This window comes from Leucoraja erinacea, chromosome 30, assembly GCF_028641065.1.
Source record: "Leucoraja erinacea ecotype New England chromosome 30, Leri_hhj_1, whole genome shotgun sequence".
Classification (NCBI taxonomy): Eukaryota; Metazoa; Chordata; class Chondrichthyes; order Rajiformes; family Rajidae; genus Leucoraja; species Leucoraja erinaceus.
Window position 1 is genome coordinate 6,866,720 of NC_073406.1, and position 18,613 is coordinate 6,885,332.

The 18,613-nt window shown below is 49.3% G+C and overlaps 1 long non-coding RNA gene across 1 annotated transcript; it reads right to left on the reverse strand.

Moving 5' to 3' along the window:
• Nucleotides 1-11,220: 11,220 nt before the first annotated feature.
• Nucleotides 11,221-17,890, reverse strand: LOC129711585 (uncharacterized). The gene is made up of 3 exons (XR_008725868.1): nucleotides 16,888-17,890; nucleotides 16,429-16,465; nucleotides 11,221-12,678 (listed from the first exon to the last, which is right to left on the reverse strand). It is a non-coding gene; the product is annotated as an uncharacterized LOC129711585 (long non-coding RNA).
• Nucleotides 17,891-18,613: the final 723 nt, after the last annotated feature.

An 18,613-nucleotide genomic window follows, 5' to 3' on the forward strand; every position in this document is an offset into this window, starting at 1 on the left:
ACTTATTCCTCCCCACCTTCTGAGGTGTGATGGGAGAGGGGCAGGGAGAGGGATGAAAGTCGGGAGATTAAAGCGATCGAGGAGAAAATTTTAAAATAAATGAGCAATCTTTCGCTCAAACAAAAAACTGCTGGTTGCATCTCGCATGGAAGAAAATACCTTCCGTTATCTATACTTTGCAATCGTGGCCCCATCAGATGTAGCCTGTCATGCCACCCCCTGTTTATATCCAAGGCTCACGTTTCCTCTTGTTCCCTGTACAGGAAAATGATTAAAGGAATTCACGGGTTAAACAGAATGAAAGGAGGAAGATTAGTCCAGAAAATCCACAGAATTGGGGCTCAGTTAAAGCACAGAAAGAGTCCACTCTGCCCATCCACTTCATACTGGCTCATGGATCAACAATCCTTGGGTCCTGTTTCTCCAGTTTTCCCCTTAATCTCGCAGGTTATTCTCCACTCACTACCAAAGATAAATCTCTTTGGCACTTACACATTGATTCTGATTCCAAAGACTTGTCCAACCCCAGCCCATCCTTCTCCTCCCTGCTACCACCCAGCAGAAGATATAGAAGACTAAAACCGCACACTGCCAGACTCAGGAACAGCTTCTCCCCTCTGTTATCAGGCATCTGCACCGTCTTTCCATAAGCCAGGGTACTGTCCAATTCACCTCTACCCCATTGCAGACATTGGACTTTGTCTATGGAACCGCTGCTGAGAACTAGATTCTGCACTCAGTATCTCCCCTTCACTCTACCTATTGTACATGAGTTTGGCTTGATTATATTTATGTATAGTATTATCTGATCTGATTTGATAGCATGAAAAGCAAAGCCTTCCATTGCACCTCGATGCAGGTGACAATAATAAACCTAAGCTTTAAACCATCCCAGCAGATGCCATTGAATTCCAGACCCTGTACAAAAACACTTTTCCAACAAGAGTATCTTTTATATTCAAACGTGGAGTGAGATTGTTGGTTGGATCATTGTTCATCGGGATCAGAAAGTCGCTGCCCCCTGTGTTCCCAGTGATTTGGACTGGGTTCCAGTTTCCAGGGGTTGCTGACCTCCTGGAGGTGCTGGTTTAGGCTGGAATAATAAACAGATGATGCCCCCTTGGTTGAAGTATCCTGTGTTCACTCACCTGTGACATCCCAACAGCACTAACTTCAAGTTGCCCTTCAACTGACTTCTAAGTATATCACTAAATTAGATTATAGTGCATTGTCCTGGATAAACCTAGAAAACAGAACCATGGGTGTACCTTCCCCTGAAGCTCCCCCTCATCACCTCCTTTCCCACGGACTGTGAGCGATGCCCAGTATTGGGCAGATCTCGAAGAATGAACGTGTCTAAGAAATCGTGTGCTTCCTCTCACATCAACATGGTGAACACGGCACCAACACCCACACTGTTATTAAACGCATTAGAGTCACAGAGTCGTACAGCATGAAAACTGGCCCTTCGGCCCAACTTGCCAATGCCGACCAAGATGTCTCATCAACGCTAGTCCCATTTGCCTGCGTTTAGTCAATGTCCCTCAAACTTTTTCCTTCCCATACACCTGTCCAAATGTCTTTTAAATGTAATCGGAGTTGTTTAAAATTATTTAAAAATATAGCACTCTTCAATTTTTCCAATCAAAGAGGCACAGTGTCGCAGCAGTAGCGTTTGCTGCCTTGCAGCACCAGAGACCCGGGTTCGATCCTGACTATCAGTGCTCTCTATATAAAGTTTGCACTTTCTCCCTATTACCGTCTGGGCATTCTCCGGGTGCTCCGGTTTCCTCCCACATTCCAAAGACATGCAGGTTTGTCGGTTAATTGTTTTTTGTAAATTGTCCCTAGTCAGTACGATCGAACTTAAGATACAGGTGATCGCTGGTCGGCGCAGACGTGGTGGGCCAGAGGGCCCGTTTCCACGCTGTATCTCTAAACTAAGCTAAGCTAAATCATATTTCCACATTATATTCCATCTGAGGAGAGTCATGGGATTACAGAATTATACTGCACAGAAACAGGCCCTTCGGCCCAACTTATCCATACCAACTAAAATGGCACATCTAAGCTAATCCCATTTGGCCGTGCTTGGTCCATAACCTAACTTTTTCAGTTTTAGTTTTAGATTTAGTTTTGGCCACCAAGTCCACGCTGACCATCGATCACCTGTTCACTCAAGTTCTATGTTATCCCACGTTCTTATCCACTCCCGACCCATTAGGATCAATGTTGAAGAAGCCAATTAGCTTGCAAACCTGCGTATTTTGGGGGATGTGGGAGGAAACTGGAGTACCCGGAGGAAACCCACATGGTCACAGGAAGAACGTGCAAACACCACACCGACAGCACCTACGGTTAGGATCAAACCTGGGTCCCTGGAGCTGTAAGGCAGCAGCACTACCAGCTGCACCACTGTGCTAATGCAGGTCACTTAGCCTGTTTATATTTCTATGCTTTCCCCTCACAGCCCACACAACCACCAAACTCTGTGTCACCAGCAAACCTGGGTTTATGGTACTTGATCTCATCATCCAAATTATTGAAGGAGATCGTGAACCAATGGTCTCCTGATCCAAAAATGGCCTGTTTATTTTATGTTAACAAGTCAACAACCACATCATTTCACTATCTCCAACATTCGAACAGTGAAAGACCTGGATAGGGTGGATGTGGAGAAGATGTTTCCATTACTGGGAGAGTCTAGGACCAGAGGTCAGAGCCTCAGAATTAAAGGACGTTCCTTTAGGAAGTAGATGGGGAGACATTTATTTAGTCAGAGGGAGGTGAATCTGTGGAATTCATTACCACAGAAGGCTGTGCAGGCCAAGTCAGTGGATATGTTTAAGACAGAGATAGATACATTATTGATTAATACGGGTGTCAGGGGTTCTGGGGGAGAAGATAGAAGAATGGGATTAAGAGGGAAAGTTAGATCAGCCACGATTGAATGGTAGAGTAGACTTGATGGGCTGAATGGCCTAATTCTGCCCCCCATCACTTTCACAAATGATGAACACTTCATCATTTCAACCACGCTTCCAATATCCGTTGGCTTTGCTTCCCAAACCTCTCTAACTTTCCCTTCACTAACAATCCCCCTTGGATCCCACCCCTTTGCTAAGGCTCGGATTCCTCGGCCAGAGGTCCCCGTGCCCACAGAAAGGGTTAATCATCTTCCGTTAACGATGATTGCTCCCTCCCAGCTGGTCCCTCAGCGGTTGGCGAGGGGAGTAATCCAGCCCCGTGTTCACTCTGCTCCCTCTCACGCCTCGTCTGTCACAGTCGAAGAGCTGTTTATGTATTCATAAGGAGTGTGGAGGATAAATGAATGGGTTCATTACAGCTTAAACTGTTACTAATGGTGTGTACCTGACACACTGCACCTCCGAAAATCTAATGTGACACAGTGGAATATCAAATCCAATTGCACAGCACAGCCCAGCCAGACCTGAGAGCAGACAATGGAACCTACACATCATCTCCTCATTCCGCATTCAGTAAACCCAATATTTACAATTCCTTTGCTATTATGTCCTACCAGGCCCTCGTAGCCTGCTGTCACGACCTTGATATTAGCAGGAAATTGGGCTCCAGCAGTCGAACTGCAAGTGGAGAGTGTGAGCAGAATCGTCAAGGCACACAGCCCAGAAACAGGCCATTCGGCCCATTGTGTCCCTGACACTAATCCCCGCATTCGCATCAACCTCCACCTGATTTTACCACTCACCTGCACACTAGGGGCAACTCAGTGGCCAAGAGGCATTTGTAAGGTACTGGAACGTGCCAGCATGGAGGAATGTGGAATTAACGCTGGCGAGGAGGATTTGAATAGAAAGACATGATGGATGCTATTGGTTTATTATTGTCATATGTGTCAAGATACAGTAAAAACTTTGTTTCATGTGCTATGAATGCTTTCTGGATGCTTTCAAGAGAGAGCTAGATAGGGCTCTTAAAAATAGCGGAGTCAGGGGATGTGGGGAGAAGGCAGGAACGGGGTACTGATTGGGGATGATCAGCCACGATAACATTGAATGGCGGTGTTGGCTCGGAGGGCCGAATGGCCTAGTCCTGCACCTATTGTCTATGGTCTATGCTAGCAAGTCATCCCATCCAAGTGAATGTGTAGAAAATAACTGCAGGTGCTGGTTTAGACAAAAAGTGCTGGAGTAACTCAGCGGGTCAGACAGCACTTCTGGAGTAAAAGGACGGGTGACGTTTCGGGTCAGGAAGCTTCTTCAGGCTGTTAGATAGAGCCGGAGGGCAGTAGGAATAACATGGGTGAGCAGTGTACGAGAGGGTTCAGAGGTAATCTAAACGAGAAAAGAAACAAAGAGTGCAGAATATAATATTTCAGCTACAGAGAAACTGCAAGCAATAAAATGCAAGGGCAACAATGGGGTAGATTGGAAGATCAGGAATTCATCCTGAACATATTGAAAGGTCCGTTCATGAGTCTGATAACAGCATAGAAGAAGCTTTCATGTTTTTGTATCTTCTGCCTGACTTGAGCGGGGAGAAGAGGTATTGACCGGGGTGAGAAAGGTTTTTGAGTATGTTGGATGCTCTCCAGAGGAAGTGTGGTGTAGATGGAATCAATGGGGGGGGGGGGGGGGGGGGGGGGGGGGGGGGGGGGGGGGGGGGGGGGGGGGGGGGGGGGGGGGGGGGGGGGGGGGGGGGGGGGGGGGGGGGGGGGGGGGGGGGGGGGGGGGGGGGGGGGAGGAGACTGATTTGTGTGATGGACTGGGCTACATCTGTGACTCTTTGCAATGTGCCGTGGCCTTGTGCAGAGCAGTTGCTCTCCAAGCTCTGATGCATCTGGATAGGATGCCTATGGTGCATCTGTTGGTAAGGGTCATTGTAGACATGCTGAATTTCCTTAGTCTTCTGAGAAAGTCGAGGCATTGGTGAGCTTTCCTGGTCATGGCTTCAATGTGCTTGGACCAGGACATATCGTGGGTGATGTATCTAGAAATGTGAAGCTCCCGCCCATCTCCTCTTTGCATCATGGATGCAAACTGGGTTGTGTAATCCATCCCACTTCATCAGATCAGCGACAACCTCCTTCATTTTGCTGATACTGAGGGGAGAGATCATCGTCTTGACACCATGCTACTAAACTCCTCTATCCTTCCCGTACTCAATCTTGTCATTGTTTGTGATCGGGCCCACTGCAGCGGTGTCATAAGATCACGTTCATGAGTTGTAGGAGCAGTAGTAGGCCATTCAGCCCATCAAGTCTACTCCGCCGTTCAACCGTGGCTGAGCTATCTTTCCCTCCCAACCCCATTCTCCTGCCTTCTCCCCATAAACCCTGACGCCCGGGCTAATCAAAGTGTCATCTGCAAACCTGTAAATGAAACTGGGGCAGAACTTGGCAGCACCGTCGAGTGTGAATAGAAAGTATAGCAAGGGGCTGAGAACACATTGTCGCGTGTCACATGGAGGTTTTTCCCCCCATCCTCACCGATTGTGGTGTGTGGGTCAGGAAGCGGAGGATGCAGTTGCAGAGAGGGGCACTGACTGGGTCCTGGGTCCGGGGGTGTCTCAATGGGAACCCCTTATCACAGGGGCAGGGTCCCGCCATCAGCACCAGCAGAACATGCCTCTGTAGGGCTACGTACAATGTCCAGCCCTCTATGTCTGACCCATTCAGTGCCGGGATGCAGGTTGCAAGGTGCAGCAACAGTTGTAGGTGCCGACTCGATCAGGGCCGGGCTGCGATTGTCACACTGAGTGGGACAGGAAGCCCAGGATCGTGGCTGGTTCGGGCAGAGTTGGAGGCAGCTGTACTCGAGAGAATAAATTGGTGCTACAATGTGTGTGATTCTGTGCACTTGATGCTTCACCAGCGAGCTGACAGGCTCTCTAATCCCCCCCTCACTATTTACCTCCATCTGCTTATTTTATTTGTGTCGACTTCTAATTTAATCAAGGCTCCAATCAAACTGTACAAATGAATCTGACGCCTGTTTAAGGACAAGCTTTACAGCTCTGACTGATTAATTCATACAATGACAGTCACAATGTTCTACCCTGTTCATCAAAACCGTTCCTGGAGTCTAGCTCGTCAGGGCCAGCAATGTCCCCACATTCTGGCAGCTCACCTCCCTGCTAAAACAAACCCTCCACCCTCTCCCCCTCCTCAGTTTTACAACTCCTGCCCCAGTCTCCCTCCCACCACACTCCCCCCCTCCTTGGTTATTATTTCCTCTACCTCTCCCTCCCCCCTCACTCATCTTTACCTCATCCCATGACATCATCTCCATCCCTCATTCATTCATTCTCCTCTTCCATCTTCCCTCTCCCGTTCCTCCCCACTTTTCCTCCCTCCCTATCCCATATACATTGTTGGAGTTACAGGGAACTGCAGATGCTGGAATCTTGAGCAAAACACAAAATGCTGAAGAAAATCAGTGGGTCCAGAGAAGAGTCTCGACCTGAAACCTCACCGATCCATTTTCATCACAGATGCTGCCTGACCTGCGACGTTCCTCCAGCACTTGGTGTTTTGCCCATACACAAGCTACCTTTCCCCTCTCCTATGTACTTCTCTCCCTTACGCTTCTCATTCTCCCTCCCACTTTCTCTCCTCCCCCGTTACTTTCCTCTTTTGCTTTCCTTCACCATTTTCTGCTCTTCTCATATCCCTCCCCTTCTGCCTGTCCTTCCTCTTGTACCTTCCCCCTCCCTCCAGCCACCTCAGCCACCTTCCCTCCCCATGTTCCCTGTATACATTGCGGGCTGACTTACACCAAGTCCACTCACATTAACCGGGCAACCGGAGGCCAATAAAGACCCAGCGAGTGAGGTGCAGGAGCATCTGAAGCTCTGAGTGGATTCAGTCATCAGCACAAGCTCATCCCAACTTCCTGCTAAAGATATCCATCCCAGTGTTGCTCCGGTTTGTGCTTACACCTTGTTATTTATCCCACGTTCACTCCCTGTGCCTCTCTCCAGGTGTCAGGTATAATTGAATCCTTTGTTACCCTTTTAACAAGATGAATAACTAATCAGCCGTGCCACTCACAATCCCTTGATCCTTACCACAGCTTTAACACCTCACTGCTAACTCGGCACCTTGTGTGAGTCAGGGAGTTGGCGAGTGAGAGCTCACCCACCTGCCTACAGTGCAGCAAGAACAAGGAGGGATGAGGAGTGACGGGGAGCATGTGAGAGTGACCAGCGAGAGAGGTGGCGACACAGAGAGAGTGATGGGGAGAGGGTGGTCAGTTGGGGAGGGGGCCGAATGACTGATACAGAATGCAAGAGAGGAGAGAGAGTGAGAGAAAGAGAGAGTAACAATGAGTGTGTGTAAAAGAGAATGTTACATTGATAAAGCGAACTTAAAGGGGAGGTGGAAATAGACAACGAGTATCTGATAGACACAGGATACGTGAAATAGGGAGATGGGGCAACAGACAGAGATAGAAAGAATAGATGGATAGATAGATAGATAGATAGATAGATAGATAGATAGATAGATAGATAGATAGATAGATAGATAGATAGATAGATAGATAGATAGATATAGTTAGATAGATAGATATAGTTAGATAGATAGATAGATAGATAGATAGATAGATAGATAGATAGATAATGATAAGGACATGAAGACATGAAGAGAAAGATTAGGAGAGAGATGATGTGTAGTTATTTGTGCAGAAAGTAAAATGAAGAGAATAGAGAGGGAGAGAGCCTGAGAGAGAGCTTGAGAGAGAGAGAGAGAGAGAGAGAGAGAGCTTGAGGGAAATGGATACTGTTTACACAGTCAGATGAACAAAAGGAAAACAAAGGCTGAAGTTTTGAACAAGGCCGCTGAAGGGCTCGGGCTCATTTTGGTCTAATTTGCAACCACTGCCATTTCACAGCTGGTGAAAGTATTTCCTGTGCATGTTATGATTAGTGTAAATTAATTGGTGCCTTTCAACTAATGAGGACTGATGAAGAATGTCATATGCTGATGGCCAGACTCATAGACACCGTGCCGTGCAGGATGGCCACTGTCACTCTGCGAATCTGTCCCGCTACACATTAAAGGCTTCATTCGATGGGATTAGCGGGATTCCGCTCACACGGTGCCAGGGTGTGGAGACCGGGGGGAGCAGCAACTGTACTTGAATCACTTGACCCAACCTGCACCCTGCACTACAACACAGTACAGTGCCACCTCGCCACCACTGCCAACCTCTCCTTCCCCTTGGTCAGCAAGTCAGACATTCAAGTCCTATTCGTAGAAACATAGAAACATAGAAATTAGGTGCAGGAGTAGGCCATTCGGCCCTTCGAGCCTGCACCGCCATTCAATATGATCATGGCTGATCATCCAACTCAGTATCCCGTACCTGCCTTCTCTCCATACCCCCCTGATCCCCTTAGCCACAAGGCCCACATCTAACTCCCTCTTAAATATAGCCAATGAACTGGCCTCAACTACCCTCTGTGGCAGAGAGTTCCAGAGATTCACCACTCTCTGCGTGAAAAAAGTTCTTCTCATCTCGGTTTTAAAGGATTTCCCCTTTATCCTTAAGCTGTGACCCCTTGTCCTGGACTTAAGCTGTGACCCCTTGTCCTGGAACATACAACACAGCCCACAATGTCTGCGCCAAACATAATGCCCGGCCAAACTAATCTCCAAAGGCGTACAGGTTTGTAGATTGATTGGCTTGGTGTATGTGTAAGATTGCCCCGAGTGTAGGATGGTGTTCCTGGTCTGCGCGTACCCGGTGGGCCGAAGGGCCTGTTTCCGCGCTGTATCTCTAACTCTGTCTGCACGTGCTCCATATCCCTCCATTCCCTGCATATACACGCGCCCATCTAAAAGCCTCATACACGCCACTATGGGCGGTACAGTGGCACAGCTAGTAGACCTGCAAGCACACGCCGCCAGAGACCCGGGTTCGATCCTGACCTCGGGTGCTCGCTGTGTGGAGTTTGCACGTTCTCCCTGTGACCACATGCGTTTCCTCCCACATCCACAAAGACGCGCGGGTTTATAGGTTAAATGGACTCTGTAAATTGTCCCTAGTGTGTGGGAAGTGGGCGAGAAATTGAAATAACATATAACCGGTGTGTGTAGGAAGAAACTGCTGATGCTGCCTGTACGCCGGATGTAGACACAGAATGTTGGGGTAACTCAGCGGGACAGGCAGCATCTCTCTCTGGAGAAAAGGAATGGGTGACATTTCGGGTCGAGACCCTTCTTCGGACCTGGGTAACTGGTGGGAACGGGTGACCGGTGGCCAGCGTGGACTCGGTGGGCCGAAGGGCCAGTTTCTATGATGTATCTCTGGAAATCTTTTCTGCCGCTCTCTCCTCTCTAAAGCCTCTCATCCCCGAACATCTTTGACCGAAGATTTACACATCGGCCTTAAATTCTTCTAGCCGTACCAGGTGCTTGTCTGATTAACGCTGTCGGGAGCGGCTCCAAGACATCTCCCTGTGTTAAAGGTGTAATGATAATAATAACAATATTAATAATAAAAGTCATTGCTTGGTTTCATCCGTGGGCTAGCTTCAGCTGAACGGTTGCAGCAGAGCTGCTGAGCGGCTGCTAAGCTGGTTGTGGCTGCTCAACATTTGCAAATGCACAAGACAAAATAAATGAGCAGATTCTGCGGTGCCTGGTCTCCCGCTGTGAGTATAAGTGGCAGCGAATCACTCAGTCCGGATCCGCGCCTGAGAACCCATGTTACGGCAGCAGATCTGAGATTGGAGGCAAATAAATGCTCCTGGTGCTAATCGAAGGACCAAATCTGTCGGAAAATATATAAAAACAACATTAATGAGTTTTTGAGGAGCAGACAAAGCAGGCAGGGAAAGAGAGATAGAGGCGGGGGGAGAGTGGGAGTGGAAGGGAATAGAATTACAGAGAAGGCAAAATACAGGTCGGAGACACACACACACACACACACACACACACACACACACACACACACACACACACACACATACACATACACACACACACACACACACACACACACACACACACACACACACACACACACACACACACACACACACACACACACACACACACACACACACCCAACATACACACACACACACACACACACACACACACACACACACACACACACACACACACACACACACACACACACACACACACACACACACACCCACACACACACACACACACACACACACACACACACACACACACACACACACACACACACACACACACACACACACACACACACACACACACACACACACACACACACACACACACACACACACACACCCACACACACACACACACACACACACACACAACACACACCCACACACACACACACACACACACACACACACACACACACACACACCCACACACACACACACACACACCACACACACACACACACACACACACACACACACACACACACACACACACACACACACACACACACACACACACACACACACACACACACACACACACACACACACTCCCACACACACACACACACACACACACACACACACACTCACACACACACACACACACACACACACACACACACACACTCACACATATAGCGGGCAGGTGACCCCAATAACGCATTGATAAATATAATAATCCAAACGTTAATATATTGATAACTAAACTCGTGCAAACAAACAACAGATCGATAGTGCAACCAGTGACACGGTCCATGGAAGTTCCTAGTAGCTGAGGTTAGTGTTATACAGTGTTCAAGAGCCTCGTGGTTGCTGGGAAGAAGCTGTTCCTGAACCTGGTGGTCACGGTTTTCCATCCCTTGTACCGTGGTCCTAATGTACAAGACAATGAGAGTGTGGCCAGGATGGTGTGGGTCTTTGATGACATTGGCTGCATTGTTGAGGCAGTTTCACCTGTCCATCCCTGCCATGGTGGTCCAATGGTCCAATTGTCTTATTTTATTATCACGTGTACCCAGGTACAATGAACTTTTTTTTGTTGCACACTGCTCCATATCGCCTTACATGAGGCACAATCTACCGGTTAGACCACAATGTACAGGGCAGCGCACTGAATCCATATGCAAGGGGCAACATTTTGGAGCCATCTTACAGTTCCAGCTGCCGAAGTCTCCCTCTCTTCGCCTCTCGCAGGCCTGTTGGCCGGATAGGCTATGACATCAAATAACAACACTTGTACACAGATTCAGATTCAGATTCAGATTCAATTTTAATTGTCATTGTCAGTGTACAGTACAGAGACAACGAAATGCATTACATGGCTACCCTCTGTCTGAAGAAGGGTCTCGACCCGAAACGTCACCCGTTCCTTCTCTCCAGAGATGCTGCCTGTCCCGCTGAATTACTCCAGCATTTTGTGTCTATCTTCGATTTAAACCAGCACCTGCAGTTCTTTTCGACGCAGGGCGGCCCTCTCCGGGCTGGTTCCCAGTTCTGCGCCGGGCGGTGAGCCAGGCATGTTGCCGCGATGGGCCCCGGCTCATTGGGCATCAGTATCCGTGATGGACCAGGAACTGTCCACCTCTCCCTGCAGTCTCCTCCATTCCTGGGCATTGCTGAGGTGAGATGACGCATGACAACAGCGACACTCTGAACTATCCAGCACAGCGTGGTAGCAGTTGGCACATTTTGGATGACTTGTTGCCAAACAGGTTCTCACGTGGATCAACTGATGAGCATGTCCAGGCCAAGTTACTGAGCACAAGTTGCGAGCTGTGAGGCAGTGTGTAGAAGCCAAGGCCACAACGCTTCAGCATGTGACATTATAAAAGCACAGCCAGTCTGGAGAGCAGCAGATATGCCATGTCCCAGTGAGAAACTATCCGTAGAAGATGCACATAACGCGGAGGAACACACTGTAAGTAACATACAGAGCACCGACGTGATTAAAACAAGAATTATAAATTAATAATCAAGATATCAATGTGGATATTCACACATACAACAAGGGAAGGGACAGAAGTTCAGGAGGTTGATATTTGCAACAAGTGCTGTATCAATGAGAAACGATGTAAATACTCAGACTGGTGCAACGCATGATCGATAACCACTTGTGTGGACAAACTGCCTCTGTCAGGGTGAGATCGGCTGTTAACCTGTTCACTACCAATATTTTGTTTCGCTTGTATACTCTGACCTGAGTATACTCGAGGGTGGCGCAGGACAGGTTAAGGGTGGATTGGAAGAAATGCAGGTGGCCCGGATACAGCGCTCTTTGTCTGGCTTTCTGCAGCCCCCCCCCCACCCCCATCTTTAGACTTTAGAGATACAGCGTGGAAACAGGCCCTTTGGCTCATCATGTCCGCGATGACCAGCAGTCACCCCATCCACTAACACTATCCTATGCACTAGTGACAGTTTATTGATGCCATCGACCTACAAACCTGAGCGTCTTTGGAAAACCGATGCAGTCACAGGGAGAATGTACAGACTCTGTACAGCCAGCACCCATAGTGGGTGGGTCTCTGGCGCGGCGCCACTGTATCACCACCTCTCCTTCATTGAGTCTTTCTCTCCAGCTCTCGCTGTCCATTTCTCCCAATCTCTCATCTTTCTTTCCATCTTTCCTCCTTCCCATCTCTCGCTTCCCCTCGTTCTCACACGATTCAATGGTATTTTGCTGTCACGCGTGCACCCTGCTGGTTGTACAGTGGAGACACGGTCTCATCGGTAGCAGAACTGCGGGAAAACGGAGGAGATGCGGGTGAGTCGAGGGAAGCCACACTGGCTACAGATGGAGCGGCACATTTCAGATGTCCTGGAGCGGCAAACTTCATCACGAGAACAATAATAATAATACATTTTATTTATGGGCGCCTTTCAAGAGTCTCAAGGACACCTTACAAAAATTTTGCAGGTAGAGGAAAAACATGTAAGGGGAATGAAATAAATAGTAGAGACATGACTAGTGCACAAAGTAAAGACAGAATTCAATACAAAACACAATGTTAAGGTAATTAATGCACAGATGAAAAGGGAGGGGGACGTGGGGCTAAGGATAGGCAGAGGTGAAGAGATGGGTCTTGAGGCGGGACTGGAAGATGGTGAGGGAGCAATCGCCGGGGAGATGGAGAAACGGAGAGAAATCAGGGATCAGGGTGGGTTGGATGTGTAATCCATGCAGCGGTGGGAGATGCCCGTGGTATCAGTCCATGAAAGAAGAGAAAAGCGAATACACCAGGGGCGTATATACGGCAGTGGCATCTTGGAGAGTTTGGGATGGGCAGGGATATGCAAGGAATGGAGGGATATGGATCACGTGCAGGCAGATAAGAGCTCAGTGGTACTCTAGTTCTTTCTCAAAACATGTACCAAGGTACAGAGAAATTCCTATATTTCATTCAGTAACTTATTACTATACACATGGACAATCCCAGATTACGTACTTAAGAAGGAACTGCAGATGCTGGAAAATCGAAGGTAGACAAAAGCGGTGGAGAAACTCAGCGGGTGCAGCAACATCTATGGAGCGAAGGAAACAGGCAACGTTGGAAATAGACAACGTTTTGCCTATTTCCTTCGCTCCATAGATGCTGCTGCACCCGCTGAGTTTCTCCACCACTTTTGTCTACCTCAGATTAAGTACAACGTGTTTAGAACTAGTTTACTGAGACCATGTACAAGAGTCGCCAGGTTTTGCCATCATTTTAGCAGCCGGTGTTAGCAGCTGATCACAAAAGACCCATTGTAGCTGTTGCCTCCCTCTGTCCAATCCGAAGTTGGTCTTGGCATCATGTTTGGCACAGACATTGTGGGCCGAAGGGCCTGTGCCCGTGCTCTTCTGCTCTATGCAGGAAGGGGCAGGAGAGTGGGGCTGGGAGGGGAGACATCAGACCGGCAGATGAGCGGCGAGAGCTCGGAGAGCAACTGATAACGTTGCTGGGGACGGTGATTAAAGAAGAACAACATCTTTGGAGAAAGTGCAAAACGCTGTTCCTAATCCAGGAGCAAGTGTTCGACTTGTATTCTGTCTAAGTGGCTGCACGCAAATCAGCCTTCATGGCAAGAAGTCAGCAGAGCATTTAAATGGAGATGTTCCAAGTTAATCAGGCAGTCTCACATTAGTGGCCATTTCAGACACACGTCCCCTGCAGGACTTGTGCACGGAGACGTGTACACGACACAGGGAGAGAGACCTCGCTCCTCCCTGTCCACCACGCCCCCCCCCATCCCCAAACCCTCTGCCTCCTTCACTCAGGGAACCTCTCTGTGGACAATTGCTCCCTCTCACTGGCTAACATTATAGTCCAGTTTAGAGACTCGGCCTGTACTCGCTAGAATTTAGAAGATTGAGGAGGGATCTTATAGAAACTTACAAAATTATTAAGGGGTTGGACAGGCTAGATGCAGGAAGATTGTTCCCGATGTTGGGGAAGTCCAGAACAAGGGGTCACAGTTTAAGGATAAGGGGGAATTTTTTAGGACCGAGATGAGGAAAACATTTTTCACACAGAGAGTGGTGAATCTATGGAATTCTCTGCCACAGAAGGTAGTTGAGGCCAGTTCATTGGCTATATTTAGAGGGAGTTAGATGTGGCCCTTGTTGTTAAAGGGATCAGGGGGTGTGGAGAGAAGGCAGGTACAGGATACTGAGTTGGATGATCAGCCATGCTCATATTAAATGGCGGTGCAGGCTCGAAGGGCCGAATGGCCTACTCCTGCACCTATTTTCTATGTTTCTATGTTTCTATACAGCACGGAAACAGGCCCTTCAGCCCACCGAGTCCGTGCCTACCAGCAATCCCCCCATACACTGGCACACGAGGGACAATTTACAATCTTACTGAAGCCAATTAACCTACAAACCTGTATATCTTTGGAATTCGGGAAGAAACCAGAGCACCCGGAGAAAACCCACGCGGTACACATGGAGAACATGCAAACTCCGTATTGCGGGCATCAGTGTTGGGAATGAATGTCGCTGGAGGTTGAATCGTGGGAAGAATTTACATTTTCTAGATACAGCATGGTAACAAGCCCCTTGGCACCGAGTCCCTAACCGGCCATCAATCACCCATTCACAATAGTTCTATTTTCACATCCATTCCCGCCAAATTCGAGGCAATTTACAGAGGCCAATTAATCTGCAAACCCGCACGTCTTTGGGATTTGGGAGGAAACCGGAGCATCCGGGGGTAACCGACACGATCACGGGGAGAACGTGCAAACTCCACACAGACAGCGCCAGGTCAGGATTGAACCAGGATCTCTCTCTGGCGCTGTGAGGCAGCAGCCCTACCCGCCGCGCCACTGTGCCACTCTACAGGGAGGTTTGGTTGGGACAGTGAAGCCAGGAGCTGAGTGTTGTTCGGGGAGACAGCATGAAGGGGATCATTGGCGACGGGAGTGAACACGGGCGGGGGGTCATATGAGAGGTTCGGCCACTGGGCTGTTTGTTGCCTGGGAGACCCCAGTGTCGTGGGGGACCATTTCAAGCATCTGACTCAGGGTCAGTCGGCTTTGGGTGGGGTGCAGTGTTGGGGGCTTCCCCATTAGTTGGGGGGAAAGGGAGGAGGGGCACAGACAGGGCATTATGGAGTTCAACTGGCCAACACTGCGGGAAGAGGAGACCTCTTGAACTGGACAGTGTGAGTGATCCTCTGCCAGGGGCTATTGTGAAGGGATTGGCGGTTCTTGTCCAGAGGACATTGCCAGAGTTGTCACTGGCGTGTGGGCTTGGTGCCGAAATAACTGCAGTGGGGAAAAAACCTGGTCAGTTTGGGCCAGAATTGTTCAACTGGCGATAAAAGGCACAAAGTCAGTGCTGGAGTGACTCAACGGGTCAGGCAGCATCTCTGGAGAACATGGATAGGTGACGTTTTCGGTCGGTCCCAACCTGACGTGGTCTATCCAGGTCCTCCAGAGATGCTGCCTGGCCGTCTGAGTTACGCCGTTATAAACCAGCATCTGCAGTTGCTTCTGCCCCAGTTATTTCATTGCCAATGTTTAAGAGGGAACTGCAGATGCTGGAGAATCGAAGGTTACACAAAAAAAAGCTGGAGAAACTCAGCGGGTGCAGCAGCATCTATCTTCGCTCCATAGATGCTGCTGCACCCGCTGAGTTTCTCCAGCTTTTTTTTGTGTAACATTTCATTGCCAATGTACTGCCCGGGGTTTGAAAAGGCAACAGATGTCGCCACCCTGTGGCAATAGCAAGGACTGCGTCACCTCAGCAGACAATCCCACTGTAGCACCATGCACAGGTCCCCTGCAAATCAGCTGCAAATCCCCCCAACATCCACAGCAATATCTATATATTGTTCCTTCGCCTTAACAAACAAAATGTCACTGCAAACTACAGAAAGCTCTGGGCCTGAGCATCATCAGAAACCTGTTCACATCAAGGCGTCCAGCCAGTGAGAGCTCGCCTCTCAGTCCGGGGACTTCAGACAAACTTTAAGGTCATCACATGACGCACACGGCCCCTACCTCAGCTTCTGCCGAGACCCTTCTTCAGGCTGAGAGTCTAGATGGAAGGAAACTAGAGATATGAAAAGGCACAGGACAAAACAGAGCCGGCACCGATGACGCAGGAAAGGTAGAGCCCACAATGGTCCATTGTTGGCTGTGGACGAGGTGATAATGGAGGGATACGGACAGTGAAACTAGCAAGACGATTAGGGCGGGGGGGTGGGGGGGAGGGGGAGAGAGGGGAATGTAACAGTTACTTGAAATGAGAGAAATCAACGTTGATACCGTTGAGTTGTGAACTGCCCAAGCAAAATATGAGGTGCTGTTCCCCCAGTATGCGTGTGGCCTCCTCTCGCAGTGGAGGAGACCCAGGCCAGAAAGGTCAGTGTGGGAATGAGAAGAGGAGTTCAAGTGTGTGGCAACCGGGAGATCACATAGGCCAAGGCGGACTGAGTGTAGGTGTAGGTGTAGACTCACCGATATATAGGAGCCCACACCAAGAACAACGGATACAGAAGATGAGGTTGGAGGAGGTGCAAATGAACCTTGAAATAAGGGCAGATTCACCTGCACCTCTACCCTGACTCTCGGTGTGCAGAAAGATCTCGACCCGAAACATCACCTATTCCAGAAATACTGCCTGACCCGTTGAGTTTCTCCAGCATTTTGTGTCTATAACACAGGGACACATAGACACAGAGACACAGAAACACAGAGACACAGGCAGCCAGCATCATAGGCATAGAGTACCAGGGTATCTGTGCCTGTATCTCAGTGCTGTTGATGTCCTCCACTGCCCATGCATAGCTGTGTCCCTGGGCTGCCCTTACCCCAACTGCTCCCTCTCTCCAATCCATCACTCCACTCCCACTCTCTGCTGCATCTTTGCTCAACCTCAACTCCCTCTCCCCACTTCCTCACTCCACTCCCTCTCTCCACTTCACCTCTCCATTCCCTCTCTGTTCCCTCTCTCCTTCAGGACTCCACTAAATCTCGCCACTCCCTCTCACTGCTCCATCCCTACGTTCCATCCCCCTCTCCGTTCCCTCTCTCCCCGCTCCCTCTCTCCACTCCATCCCTCCGTTCCATTCCTCCACTTTTTCTCTCTGCTCCCCCTCTCTTCTCCCTCTCTCCGCTCCCTCTCCCTGCTTCCTCTCTCTGCTCCATCCCTCCACTCCTTTCCTCCTTTCCCTCTCTCCTCTCTCCCTCCCTTCTCCCCCTCCGCTTCCTTTCTCTACTCACTCTCTCCGTACCCTCTCTCCGCTCCATTCCTCTACTCTCCCTCTCTTCTCCCTCTCTCCGCTCCCTCGTTCTGCTCTCTCTCTCCATTCTCTCTCTCCAGCATCTTGCTGAAATGCAGCTCTAGTTTCCAGATGACTCAGGGATTTCCTGCAGCCAATCGCTCAGCTGTTACTTGCAACATGAGCGTGATCTCACTCCATCCTTGGCCAATCCTGCTCACTGCACCATCAGAACAGCTCTTCTTTAAACTTTAAAACCTCAATAACATCAAACTACTCTGCAATATTTTCCCTTCAATCGACTACATCCTTCAGATCGATGAACCCCAAATTCTTGGCCCGTTCTGTGCTGAGGTTTTCAGAATGCCGCTGACAATCCTGATCTTGGAACTGTGTGGAACTGCAGAGGCCGAGCAAACCACAGTGCTGGAGGAACTTAGCGGTGTCAGGCAGCATCTGTGGAGGGAATGTACAGACGACACTTCAGAACTAGATCCTTTTTCTGACCGAAATGCCATCTCTCCAATCCCTCCATCTCTCCAGTTGGGTTTGTGGTCAGCAGTAATGCCCAGATATCAATTGAAAGATACAGCATGGAAACAGGCCCTTCGGCCCACTGAGTCCACGCCGACCATCGATCACCCATTCACACCAGTTCTGTGTTATCCCACTTTCTCATCCACTCCCTACACGCTAGAGGCAATTTACAGCAGCCAATTAACCTACAAACCTGCACGTGGGAGGAAACCGGAGCACCTGGAGGAAACCCACATGGTCACAGGGAGAAGGTGCAAACTCCACACAGACAGCACCCGAGGTCAGGATCGAACCAGGGGCCTCTGGTGGTGTGAAGCAGCAACTCTACTACTGTGCCACTGTGCTGAGAGCAGGCAGTCAGCTCTGGGAAGCTTTTGAGCAGTGGTGGACTGGCCAGGGTGTCAGCTTGCCCGATGGCAATAGGG